Source organism: Pseudopodoces humilis, chromosome 25, assembly GCF_049639895.1.
Source record: "Pseudopodoces humilis isolate 2021_Gansu_Grassland_sample_001 chromosome 25, ASM4963989v1, whole genome shotgun sequence".
NCBI classification, from domain to species: domain Eukaryota; kingdom Metazoa; phylum Chordata; class Aves; order Passeriformes; family Paridae; genus Pseudopodoces; species Pseudopodoces humilis.
The window spans coordinates 1,064,477-1,077,817 of NC_142224.1; positions in this window are offsets into that span (position 1 = coordinate 1,064,477).

Sequence of the window (13,341 nt, forward strand, 5' to 3'; positions counted from 1 at the left end):
AGCAGGAGGGAGAAGTCCATAACTCACTGCCGGGCCCGGGATGCATAATTTATCCCCAGCAATTCTCATCAATTGGTTATTAAAAGTGCCCTCCCTGGATTAAGCACGAACAAAGGAAGAGATAAATCTCGTTCCCAAGGTAACTAACTCCCAGTTATGCTCCACAGGGAAAACTTTGCTTAGTTGGCCCATTTTGCAGTCAAAAAGGAGCGTTCTGCTGCAAAGCAGGGCAGCAGTCCCATCCATAACCTCCATGAAGGTCCCTGATCCTCACGGGCTCTCCAATGGCCATGGGAGTGTGGAAATAATCATATCTTTAAAAATAAAGTGGAGCTGGATCCGTTGGCATCCAAGGCATCATTTCTGTGGAGCTGAAAGAGTCATTTCCCTGGATGGCCTCTGGATGAGGTACAAAGAGCATCCTGGCATCACTGAGCCAAACAAAACGGAAATAATTAGGGAGAAAAGATAATTTCCTGGAGCAAAGCACCCTCCAGAGCTGTCATTCCCTCCCTGCTAAATGCTGAGGATTGGAGCTCAGGGTCTCGTTGAGATAACGACCATGAGCTTCTGGGGAACCTCTCTGGGGCAGGAGGAAAGATTTGGGACAATAAAACTGGGAAATATTCACTTCTGGAAGCTGCAATCCAGGGAGGGGGATTTGTCAAAGAAAAGGTGCCCTGAACGCCTGGGATGGAAATGAGGGAGTTGAATTCCCTCCCTCCCAGCTCTGGGTGATTTTGTGACAGAAGTTTGGGGTTTTTATCCTTCCTGATGTGGTTGTTTGGACAAGATCCACCTTCTCTTGCCCAGGAATGTTCTTCTTCCTGCAAGGCGTGTGCTGGTGCTCTTGGCTGGTTTTGGATGGGGAAGTGGAGGGAAGAGGTCAAATCAACTCCCCTTTATTTACAGCAATAAATAAAAGCCATAAATGTCCACAGTAAATAATAAATACAACTAAAGAACTCAGAACAGCTGATCTCGCTGCACCCCAGCTCTGCTGTTCACTCATGGAAAGCCACATCCAACAGCCCCAGGTGTAAAAGCTTTGGATTTCCTAATCCTTGCCTCACATGGGATTTATTTCCTTGTGAGATTATGGAATGTTCTTCCTATTTCCAGGCATTCCTCCCTGTTTTCAGGCATTCCATCTTATTTTCAATCATTTTACTCAGAAGTTTTTCTGTTTCCTCGTGGTCAGTAACACCCCCAGGTACCAGCATGACCTGGGGCTCTCCTCATTTCCCATTGCTTTGCTTGTCCTTATTGGCATCATGTGAAACCTGAGGAAAACTTGTTCTGACACTGCTACCATAAAAATGATCCCTCTGCAAAAAAAAAATTAAAAAAGAAAAAAGTTGAAAAAAAGGCAATAAATCCAATAAAATGGGAGTGTTGGGTGCACACAGGCCCAAACAGTAAAAGAATAATTGATTCCTTTCTTTCCCGAGGGAGAAATTATTTGGACATAGAGGAAGAGGAGTGGCTCCAGATGCATAAAAGCCTAAGTGGGGATGTTTAAATAATTCAGGCAGAGGAGTGAATAAAAAGCAAGAGAGTGGCCAAAGCAGGGATCAGGAGGAGGAGGCAGGTCCAGGCATGGCCAAAGCAGAAGGAATCTGGGCTGGGTCCTGGCAGGGAGCAGGTGGGACCCTGCCCAGCTCCAGGCGCTCTCCTGCACCTCCGAGGCACAGCATCAATAGATGGCACTCAAGAACTGCTCCTTCCTCTGGCACTAACGTAGGGATGGTGGAGAGGTGTTGGATCAGCTGCGAACAACTTTGGGAGCTCAAATGGCCTCGCAGCCCTTCTCGCCTGGCTTGGGAAGGCAAAGCCACGAGCTCGGGATATCCCAGATCTCCAGGCAGGACAAGGACTGCTGAAAACAGAGTAAAAACTGCTCAAGGCTGCCCAAGGACACACATCTGTGCTGGTATCGGGATAGTCCCGCATTCCCATCTCCCTCTGCAAGGGCAAAAAAACAGGGAGAGAGGGAGGGCAAAACCCCTCCAACCTCCTCCACCAAATTGCTTTTATTTAACAGCCTCGGTCAGCCTCAAGTAGGTCACAAGGCTGTGTGTGTATCTTCAGAATAAAGTCTTTAATCGGCTGATGGATATGAAAAAATAAATTACAGTGGCAAAATGTAATAAACGTTAAAGGGAAAATGATGAGAGTAATATAAGTACATTGATTTAACTAGGATGATATAGAGGAATTGTCTGCTTTATAGGTCTTTAGATGTCTATTAGCAGCTCTGTATTAAGGAATAGGGCTGTTCTCTTGATATACTTAAGAGCTGTCAGTAATTCCTATTTCACACTCCAGTGCTTCAATTCAGAGAGCTCCGTGCAGCCCCAGCGACCCCATCCCGGGCTCGCTGGAGGGTGACGCCTGCAGAAGGTTTCCTTTGCAGCCCTGGGTTATTCAGAGCCCGAGGAGGAGCTGGCCCCAGGCTCTGTGTTTGTCTCAGTGATTCCTTCCCTGAGCCTGGCTCTTCCTCTCCTGAGAGAAAAAGGGGCTTGGTTTGGGGGGGAAAACCCCAAAGCTTCTCTCTGCACCATCCAAGGTATTTTCCCTGTGTTTAGGATCATATCTGCATTTCATTTTAATATTTTACATCTGCCTCCATGTTCTAATTTTCACCCGAGGGGTGGGAAACCCATCCTGCTTTTCATGTTGTCCATTTCCTTCTGCTAACGAGTGCTCCAGCCAAGCTCCCAGGCCAGCCTTAAGGAAAATACAGAAATGTTTTCCCAAAGCAGAGCTGGAGACAGGGAGTCAGGAGTAAATTCACCCTCTGGGTGTGCCTGACCCATGGGCTGATCCTCAACCAGCTGCAGCAGAGAAGCTGGCTCTCCTCCACCTGAATGGACACTTTAAATATGGAAAATATATTTTTATTTAAGAAAAATAAAACTTGGCTGAATTTTCTGGATAGAAGAGGCAACTCCTGGCCGTGGCAGCCCTGCACCATACAGATATTTGATGTTTTTCCTTTTCCCTTTACTCCTCAGAGCCCACAAAGTGAGGAGCAGCCCAGCGAGGCAGCCTCCATCACAGAGACAGCAGAAAATTCATCCATCCCATATAAAAACACCCAATGTCGTGCTTTAATATGAGAAAAAGGTGGATTAACACTGTTGTTTCCCATTTCCCACTACAGAGAAATAAAAGCCCTCTGGATTAGACCCACAGGGTCTGTGTCTCTGCTCAGGACAGGCTGGGATGCAGCTGGTGGCAGCAGCTTGGAAAGGTTCAGCATTCCAGTGCCACCAGCCACTTTTCCCTCTGCTTGCTTCCCTCCCCCCAAAAAAGAGGTGGTTTGTTGATATTGAAATTTTCAAAGGGGAAAAAGCAAAAGGGTGGAAGCACAGAGAAGTTTCAGACACCCAACAAAGCCTGGGGAGGAAAAAGCCAAGGTTTTGGGAATGTTGCAGGCAAAGCCAAGGCTTTTTCAAAATCACAGCCAAAAAAAAAATGCAATAAATGCTTTTTCTCCAGGGTTAATAACTGCAGATGCCATGTGGCTCCTACCAGCCTTGGGATGCTCCTGGTGGGATGTGTTTCCATGATGTCCTAGGGAGAAAACCCCATGTCATGATAGAGCCTTTCCAGAAACAAAAGGGTTCAACCCTCTGAGGATGGAGCAGGAGGGAAAGGAGAGAGTTCAACTCCAAAATCCGAATAAAACCCTGAATAAAAAAGAGATAGGATGGGTTTGATCCCAAACTGCCTTTCCTGCTTCTTAGCAGGAGAGAAACATTTTGGAAAGTATCAGAAACATGATAGAAAGTTGTTTTCCTTGATATTTCATAACACTTTCCCCTGCAGCGTTTTGGCTGCTTTCTCTTTTTCTTTTTTCTTTTTTTTTTCTTTCTTCTTTTTTTATGGCTTACAAGTAAAAGAAGTTTTTATCGAAAATCTGTTTTTCAGGAACAAGAAAATCAATAAAAATATATCAGTTCATGCCTTTGTTAAAGAACCAGGAAAGGTCCCCCTGTGCAAAAAAAGAAACCCGAAATGCCTTGTTTGGGTTGGAAAGGGAACTTTTAACACCTCATCACAGGAGAGCAGCCCTGCACTTAACACCGAGGTTTTGCATAAGAGTTTGTAAAAATCCCGGTGCCATCGTGAGCGATTCCTAAACCAAATAAAAGAGGGCAGAGATCATCGAAGAACTGGTTTGCAATGATTGATTTGGCCAATTGCAGCCCTAACCCAATTCCTGGGCTTCAATAATCTCTTTAGCATCGTCAGCTCGGGCTGTGCGCGCTCCCTTCCTTCTCCCGATGAACCACCCAAAGGCAGGGATGAGCTGGAATTCATCTGGCACCTCCTTCTCAATGTCCTGCCCTCCAAGTGCGGGTGTCTGACCTTTGGGAAGGACTCCAGAGAGCCGGCAGTGCTCTGCATCCCGGCTGGATCCTTGGGAGCAGTTTCAGGGATGCAGAGCTGCACTTTGGCTCTGTAAATCAGCAGCTTTTAACCCCCCTGAGCACAAACACAGAGAATTTTCCCCATCCCTCGGTCCAAGCCGGGACGCTGAAGGACAAAGGTGACTTCTGTATTTTTAATTTGTTAATCTCAGCTGCTCTTTGCTTTGCCTTCACAGGGATTTTCACCTCTATTTTCTTTTTTTTATTTTTTCCTTTTTTTCCCCTGGCCATATTCCAGCCGATCCAGGATGTGTTTGATATTGCTGTTCCCATATCAAAGCACTCCACGTGCACAGATTTCAGTGAATTGTGAAGGAAAGCAGGAGATGCTTTTATCTCAGTGCCTCTTCCCAGGATCGCCCGGAGCCCAGACTTCCCTGTCTGTGATCCGCGTGATCCGGCTGCGCCCCAAAGGCTCTGTGCGAGCCCAGGGAGGGGGTGCTGGGGTGGGGAGAGCAGCACCTCTCACGTCTGGAGCTGGGAACAACTCCAGCATGGATTTCTGGACAGCCTTCCAAAGGCCAGCAAGCTCGAGGATCCAAGGAGGAAGTGAAAAACTCCTGGTGCTCCCATCTCACTCCTGACACTTCCATCTCACCCCAAGGACTTCCAGCTTTACATCTCCTGCCGGTCCCTCCTGGAACTTCCATCTTCTCCCTGGTGGTGCTCTCATCTCACCTCTGCTGTTTGCATCTCTCTTCATGTTTCCATCTCATCCCTGGAGCCTGGACCTCAGCATTCCTCTTTCCATTTCACCATTGCCATTTGCACTTCCCCATTCCTGTTTTCATCCCTCCATCCCTATTTCCATCTCCCCATTCCTGTTTTCATCCCTCCATCCCTATTTCCATCTCCCCATTCCTGTTTTCATCCCTCCATCCCTATTTCCATCTCCCCATTCCTGTTTTCATCCCTCCATCCCTATTTCCATCTCCCCATTCCTGTTTTCATCCCTCCATCCCTATTTCCATCTCCCCATTCCTGTTTTCATCCCTCCATCCCTATTTCCATCTCCCCATTCCTGTTTTCATCCCTCCATCCCTATTTCCATCTCCCCATTCCTGTTTTCATCCCTCCATCCCTATTTCCATCTCCCCATTCCTGTTTTCATCCCTCCATCCCTATTTCCATCTCCCCATTCCTGTTTTCATCCCTCCATCCCTATTTCCATCTCCCCATTCCTGTTTGATTCCTTCCATTTCTATTTCCATCTCCCCATTCCTGTTTGCATGTCCCCATTCCCGTTTCCAGTGCTGGGATTTGGGGTTGGACACGTGCCCAGGAAGTGCTCAGAGCTGGAAATGGAGCCTGTTTTTCCCTGCTAACCAAAGACAAAACCCCCCAGCTCTGCTCTGTGCTCGTGTGCCCATCACCACAATTAAAGGGTATCCAGAGGATGAGCAAACCTCCCTGTGTCAACCCCAGTGGTACCAGCCTGCCCTGCCCCAGCAGCATCTCGAGGTCACAGCCTGGCACAGAGGAACCCACTCCTGCTGTCACCTCTCCTCAGACCTCATCCCCAAATGCCCTTTAATTAAGGGTTATTAAGGGCTTTCGCTGCTTGGAGCCGATCCCGAGCTGGGTTTGTGTCTGCAGCAGGAGAAATGGGCAGGGATTTTTGCAGTGAGGAGAAGCAATGAGTGGTTAAAAGTGATGCTGCATTAATGGACATAAAAATGAAAATAACCCGCCCAGGCTCCCCATTCAGCTCCGTGTCCTTCTGGCTCTGCTGGCCTTTGGATAAATAAAATATCATGCTCTGCCCTGCACACAGAGCCAGGAGAGGCAGAGGCACCACTGGGGGCACTTCCCAGCCCTTCCCTTCCCTGCACACTCAGCTCATCCCAGATACCAATATGTTATTTGTTAATTATGAGTGAGGCCTGTTAATGGCAGGGGCTGTGTCCTCCTGCATTTCCTCAGTGTCAGGAGGCTGTTCACAGGTCTCCATGGGACAGGGACACTCCTGGTCCTGCTTTTGGGGACATGTCCAGGCCACCTCTCCTCCATGTGGTGTTGTGTCATTGCAGTTGTGGATGCTCCATCCCTGGAAGTGTCCAAGGTCAAGCTGGATAGAGCTGAGAGCAACCTGGGCCAGAGGAAGGTGTCCCTGCCAGGGCAGGGCTGAAACCGAGTGGGCTTTAAGGTCCCTTCCAACCCAGGCCATTCCATCATTCTGTAATCCTATGGTTCTATGATTCCATAATTCTTTTTTAACTCCATTGTTCTTTTATGACTCCATGACTCTATGATTTAATGAGTCTAGAATTCTATGGTTCTATGATTCTGTGACTCCATGATTCCACAACTCTATGACTCCATGATTCCATAATTCTGTGATTCCATGATTCTGCAAGCCAAGCCACTGTAAAGCTGTCATGGAGGTGGCCAGAGCCCTTGGGAAATTGGGGTCATCCTTGGCCAAGAAATTCCAGCCTTCTGCTGGAATGGGACGAAGTCCTGGTGGTGGCTTTGTGCTTCAGTGAAGCTCAGGGAATTCCAAGTGACCTCACGAGAGGGCATGGAGATGAGGGAAGGGATGGGATGTGTCCTTATGGGGCATAAGAAATAAAATCCCTGGACATCTCAATGCCTCTGGCTGCAAAAGGAGATGTGGGACAAACCTCTTCATTCAGGGCTTTAATCCCTGGGGCCCAATTCCAACCTGATTTCCAGAGACACAGACCAGTCCCAAAAATACCTTTCCTGAGGGAAGGAGAAAGTGCTCCAGAGGCTGTGGAGAGGAAGGCAGCACTGCAAGCCCAACCCTCACTAAGCATGAGAGTCTCCCTTCCAGAAGAAGGTGCAAGCTCAGGGGAGCTCCTGGAGGGGCTCAAACAACCAGAAATCCCAAAATCTGCTGAGCAGTGACAGCAGCTCATGGCTGGCTGCTCCCAGAGGCATTTTGGGGCTGGGGGCATTGGCAGGGGTGGAAACATTCCCAAGCAGGAGCTCCATGGGCTCGCCAGGCAGCAGCCAAGAGCCACCTGCCTACAGCAGCTGGAATATGGAGTGAGCTGGAGCGAGAGCCGTGCGTGCAGAGGAACATCTCATCCCTGGAACTGCCAAGCTGCTCTCAGAACAGATGGCTCCAGGTTAAATGTGAATTGCAAACCTAAAAAATAAAAATGGTGTTTGTGCCCTTCCCGGCACCTTTATGATATATAAAGATACAGCAAGTGGTTTTATTTCCTTCGGAGGAAACGTGGTTGGGGTTTTTTATTCTTTTATTGAGTTTGGGGATTTTTTTTTTTTTTTGTCTTGCATTAGGGAAAACAAAGCAGGGTTTTCCTGCTGGGAGCTCAGCTGGATTTTGGGGGTATTTCAGCTCTGGGAAGGGGCAAAACTTAGGAAATGTTAAAGCTGTAATGCAATAAATTGCATGAAACATGAAAATAATACAAGTTCTCCCTGCAGAAGACCAAAGGAGAGGTGGGAGGATGTAACAAGCTCAGACTGAGGCTGGAGCAGGGAAAAGCCATTGGCATGTCCAAGAGAACCCCCAAAGTCAGTTAGTGTCAGGCAAAGGATGGGACAGGACTCCCTCAGCTGGGTGTCACGGTGGAGTTAAGGTGGCACAGCACAAAAAGTACCTCTCCCATCCATGGAGTTTGTCCCTGGCTCAGATTTATTCTCCTGCAGTGAGATTGGCCAGGGAGTCATTTGGAAGAACTCTGTTTTCCTTTGGATTGGCTTGGAACGAGGCAACAGAGAGGTAAAAGCACCCCTTCAGCCTCGCTTTCCCCTTCCCCAGGGCAGATTTATTCCACGTGCCAATCCCTCAATGCCTTATCCCAACAACAGCTTTCAGCACAGGTGGGACAATTAAATGGAAAAATAAGATTGTAGTAATTCCATCATCTTTCATTAATGCAACACTCGCTATTCAGACAGAGACAAAAGAGGCTGTGCGTCTTTTTGGAAAATAAATATCCCACTGCTTATTTTTTCCCCCATGTAGGGAGAAAAAATATATTATTCATATGGAGACAAGGACCAGCTGAAGGACTTGCAGCTGAGGCTGTGGCTGGAGCAGCAGGAGTTGTGCCTGGATGATTTGGAGCTGGGGATGCTGCGAGGGAAAATCAGCATCGGGGTAAGCAGGGAGACAAAACCCATCACGGCTCACCCACGTGGCAATTTCCCCCTGCAGCCAGGGAAACGGAGCCTTTGGGCTTGGCTTTGTCAATTAATTCAACTTCTGGTTCACCTTTTGGAGAGAAGGAAAAGAGGGGAAAGAGCTTTTCAGGGCTTTCAAAAATAGCGCAGCAAAATGTTTTGGCATTTGTGAAACAAAGCCTTTCACTTCAGAGGTACCAGCATGAGCAGTTCAGCGTTTTTCAAAGGTTTGCTGCTCTTTAATTCTTTTTTAACCTGAAATTATTCATCTCATTAACATAATCCTGAATTCACACTGCTCTGGTCCTCCTCAAACATCATTTCCAGCAGATGCACAAATTGATCACAAAACCACCTTCAGAGAGGATTGACCCCGAGGCCACGGTTTTTTCCAGGTTCACACCTTATTCCCAGTTCTCCCATCAAGAAATCCATCTGTGACCTGGTGGTGAGAACTGCAGCTCCATGACAAACCCACCTGGGGCTCCCCACATGCCCAGAAGGGTTTGCAGCAGCTCCCAGCAGCTTCCAGCTGTGGGAAGGATGGGGCTGAGGTGAGGATACACCCTCAGTCACTGAGCTATAACAGAACTATGGCTGAGGGGCCTTGTTTTATTGGGATAAATTCAGAGGAAGTTCTGCTGGGGTTATAAAGACAACATGTGGCTGCTTCTGTCACAGATAGAAATATGTACAGGTAGGATCCATCTCCATTTGGGAGTATCCTCATTGCTTCCTCTTCATTTCCATTAACCCTGCATCCCCCAAGTGCCTTCATGGCCCAAACATCTCTGGCCACAGTTGAATTCACTCCTTCAAACCACACATTTCCATCCCTTTGCATCTGGATATACCTGTGGGAAGATGAGCCTGGCTTTAGAAACAGGGAGGTCTCCATAAATCTTCATTTTGGGTGTGTGGGAATGTGGTTTTGGGCATGCACACCCCAAAATCCAGGACTTCAACAAAATGCTTCAGGCAAATCTGGGGGATTTCTTTCCTCTTCAGTTGGTCAAAACCATTTTGTTGTCTGCATAATTCCATGGATTCCATCAGAAATGTGCTGAACAGACTTCCCTAAGTGATGGAGACACTGATTGTGGAGGGATTTAAATGACATGTAGATGTGGCACCTGGGGACTTGGGTTGGAGGTGGCTTTGGCAGTGGAGGGTTAAATGTTGGACTTGATGATCCTGGAGATCGTTTCCAGCCTAATCAATTCCATGATTCTACAAATAAGCCATCCCAGTGAGGGCAGTGCCAAAGGACTGATGCTGCCACTGGAGCTGGAATCGGCACGTGCTCATCCCTGTCCGGAGCTGTGGGAATTTGCAGTGGGATGCTCACAGGGCACGTCTTTTGGGATGTGGCTTCTTCCTAAAAAGTATAATGGATCTCACCTGGGTGTTTTAGGATCCCCTGGCCTGGCTGCTGGCACCCAGAGCGTTGTGGAGAAGGGAGGCTCTGACTCCATGCCTGTTCTGGAAGGTGCTGAGCATCTCATTAGCTCAAGGGCTGGATCCTCATTTCCACTCCAGCCTCTCCAGGCTGCAAACACAGCTCCCAGAGCCCTTTAATGTTCAGAGCAGCTCAAGTGTAAATGAGAATCAGGCCCTCCAGTGCCATCTCTTTTCTTCCAAAGAGGAAAAATCTCCTTGACTACAGGGAGTGAAGTGGGTCAGGACGGTTTGGCTTTGACTTAAACCTCTTCAGTGCTGTGCCGGGTTATGGCTGCCCTTCACTTGAGAGCCGAAAGGTTTAAGCTGTTTTGGAGGCAAGAAGAGTTTGCAAACCCAGGCTCGGCATCTGTGCAGGAGAGAAGATGCTCTCCCCATCATGACAGCATTAGGAGGAAGGGTTTTCCCAGTTTCCCCGGGAGCAGAGGTCTCTGAGGAGGAGCAGACGAGCAGGCAACAGTAAAGGACAAGGAACTGTGGTGGCCTTCACTGGCAGAGGAGTGACATTGCCCAGGCGTGCCCGGCGTTCTGCTGCACTGATCCCCTGCATTCTGTGCTCCACTGCTCCACAAGAGGACACAGTGTTTGGAGTGTGGTGATATCAATCTGGGCACATGGCTGGGGCTCCTGCTGTCAGGGACGGAAAGGTTCTGCAGTGGAGAGGGAGATGGATCCATCCACAGAGTAAATACCTGGGGATGGTGTTAATTACTGCAAAAGGAGGGGGAGGGAGGTGATTTGGCTGGGATATGCACAAAGATGTTCATCTGCCAGGGAGTGGGTAATGAGGCTGGACCAAGTTAATATCTGGGGCTGGAATATGTTCAGATAAGGACGTGTCAATGCCTGGGAATGAGGATTTTGGAGATGCAGCTGTCAAGGCTATCCAGGATCTTCAGAAATCCTTGATAAGGTCACTCTGACCCTACTGATGAAGGTATTGAGGACACCTTCCACAGAAGGTGCCAGCAATGCCTCTGCCCCCTGTGGCAGCACTGCCACAGCCCCTGGACCTGGAGCTGGAAAACCAAAGCAACCTGTACCCACCATCCCCACTCCCAAGGCTGCCTGGATCCCCCATCCTTGCTCCCAAGGCAGCCTGGATTCCCCATCCCCACTCCCAAGGCTGCCTGGATCCTCCATCCCTGCTCCCAGGGCAGTCTGGATCCTCCATCCTCCTCTCAAGCTCCCATCCTCCCAGGCTGACAGAGCCAAGGGATGGGATGGGATGGAATGGGATGAGTTGCGTTTGCTGATTCATCACCTCTCAGCGACGTCAAAGAGCCCTCTCAGGAGCTTTTCTTGGCACTTCATCAGAGAAGAGCTTGGCTGTGGCATCTGAAGGACTTCTCAGGTGAGGCACATCCTCCCCAGAATAAAATCCCGGTTAATGCACAGGTGTGGAAAGGACAAGATTCCTTCTGGCTCCACATCTCCCAGCATCCGAGTGCAGCCTCTTCCCAGGAGGGGTGCACGGCCAGGGAATGCCTGTGCTTTGATACACAACCTATTTACTGTCTCCTCACCATCCCCACGTCACTGGAGCCTCCAGCCTCCTGCAGGATCCCTGCAGGGTGAGACGGGGTCCTCCCCACCACAGGGACCATGAAGGGATAAATTAAAGGACTTGGCAGGGGTTGCCATGGATCTCACTTTGATTTCCCAACAGGAATTACCCTAACAACCAACTTCAGTCATCACAGGAGGGATCAAGTGTCCTTATCCTCCCTTTACACCAAGGAGAATGTGCCAGGGGAATCTGAAATTCATATTCCTCCTATTTGGATGGTATCTGTCCCTATCTCTCGTGTAACAGCAGCTTCCAGAGCCTGTGGAAGTGACTCCCTGTGTGCTGGATGCTGCCCACATCCAGCCCTTCCCCTGTTATCATTGCCTTTGTTATGGAATAAATCATTCCTTAAGCTCCTCTCTTTCATTGCAAATTGTCCATGAAACACTTGCAATCTCTGCAGAGAGACACCTGTCCTGACAGCCTAAATCAGATCAGTAATCAAATCCCAATCCCAGCCCCTGCCACCTGCTCTGAGTTATTGGGGCCACAAGGTGTTGGAAAAAATCAACAATCTCTACAGGAATAAAAAGAAGGGATATGTAGGAAATGTTTCTTCCACTTAGAGCTGAGCTGGAAAGATCTGGATATTTGTTATTTACTCTTTATTTCTAGATATTTGAGCTCTGGGTCTCAGCAAACCTCACATTTTTGACCTGCACCAGCCAGACCTCGGATCAAGGAATCCCAGTGGTGACCAACACAAAGCAGATGTGGAGCAGGGATGGAGCACAGGGATGGCAGCTCTTTAGGCTACTCCTAATCCTGGAAAAAAGCTGTACTGTGCACACCCCACAATGTTTTAATGGCTTGCAAAACTTGTCCTGAATAAATACCTACAATCCCTGACTGGGTATGGCCTGGAAGCCCCATTTGGTGCCTTCCTGGGGCATCAAAGAGCCAAAATCTGTCCTCAATGACATATTGCAAATGATTTCTGGGTTTTTTGAGATTTAGCACCTCTTGCCCACATATTATAATAAAAGCTTTTCCCCCTCTACCCAGCACAGCTGGAATATCATGGATGAAGGACCCCAGGGATCACAGCAGCCCCAGCTGGATCTGACCTTGCCTCTGCCTCTGCAATTGGACTCCTCATAGATACAGACAAAGCTGGGGGCTCCAAACTGCACTTCTACCTCCTTCTAGGATTTTTTGGCTCAAAATATCCCTGCCTGGAGAAATCAGATGTTCCACGGGCTGAGGATGGGGAGAGAACAGTGATCCCTTCCAACCCAAACTTTGTTGCACCCTTGATACCCCGCCTTTGACTATTCAGTTGCATCAGAAAATGAATTTTTCTTCATTTTCAAGTGAAGCTTCAAGGTTTTGTTTGTAAGATGGGCTTTTTCTGCTGTGTTTGTCCCAGTCCCCCGGTGCTTTGCTTGGCACAGCAGCTGGAGCTGCCTGGGCTTGCAGCCTCCACCTTCTCACTGCTCCAAAAAAGCAGCCCAGCTCCAGAGAAAGCAAATGGGAGACTGGAATTTATTTTCTACCCATTTAATCAAGCACCAGGGAAGGAGTTGGATGTGCTAGCCCCCGAGTTCACATTTGTTTCCCTGCCTGACTGAGCGCCAAAACCTCAGCAAAGGCTTAGAGAAGTCCTTTCACCACGGAAAAGAGTGGCTCAGAGGTGGTGGAGGGAGATCAAGCACCCAATTTCTTCTTGCTGGAGAACCAGAGTCACTCTCAGAGAGGTTTGATCCCTGCTCTGGAGGAGATATTTCCACCTGCTGGGTCTGTGCTGCCTCCCAC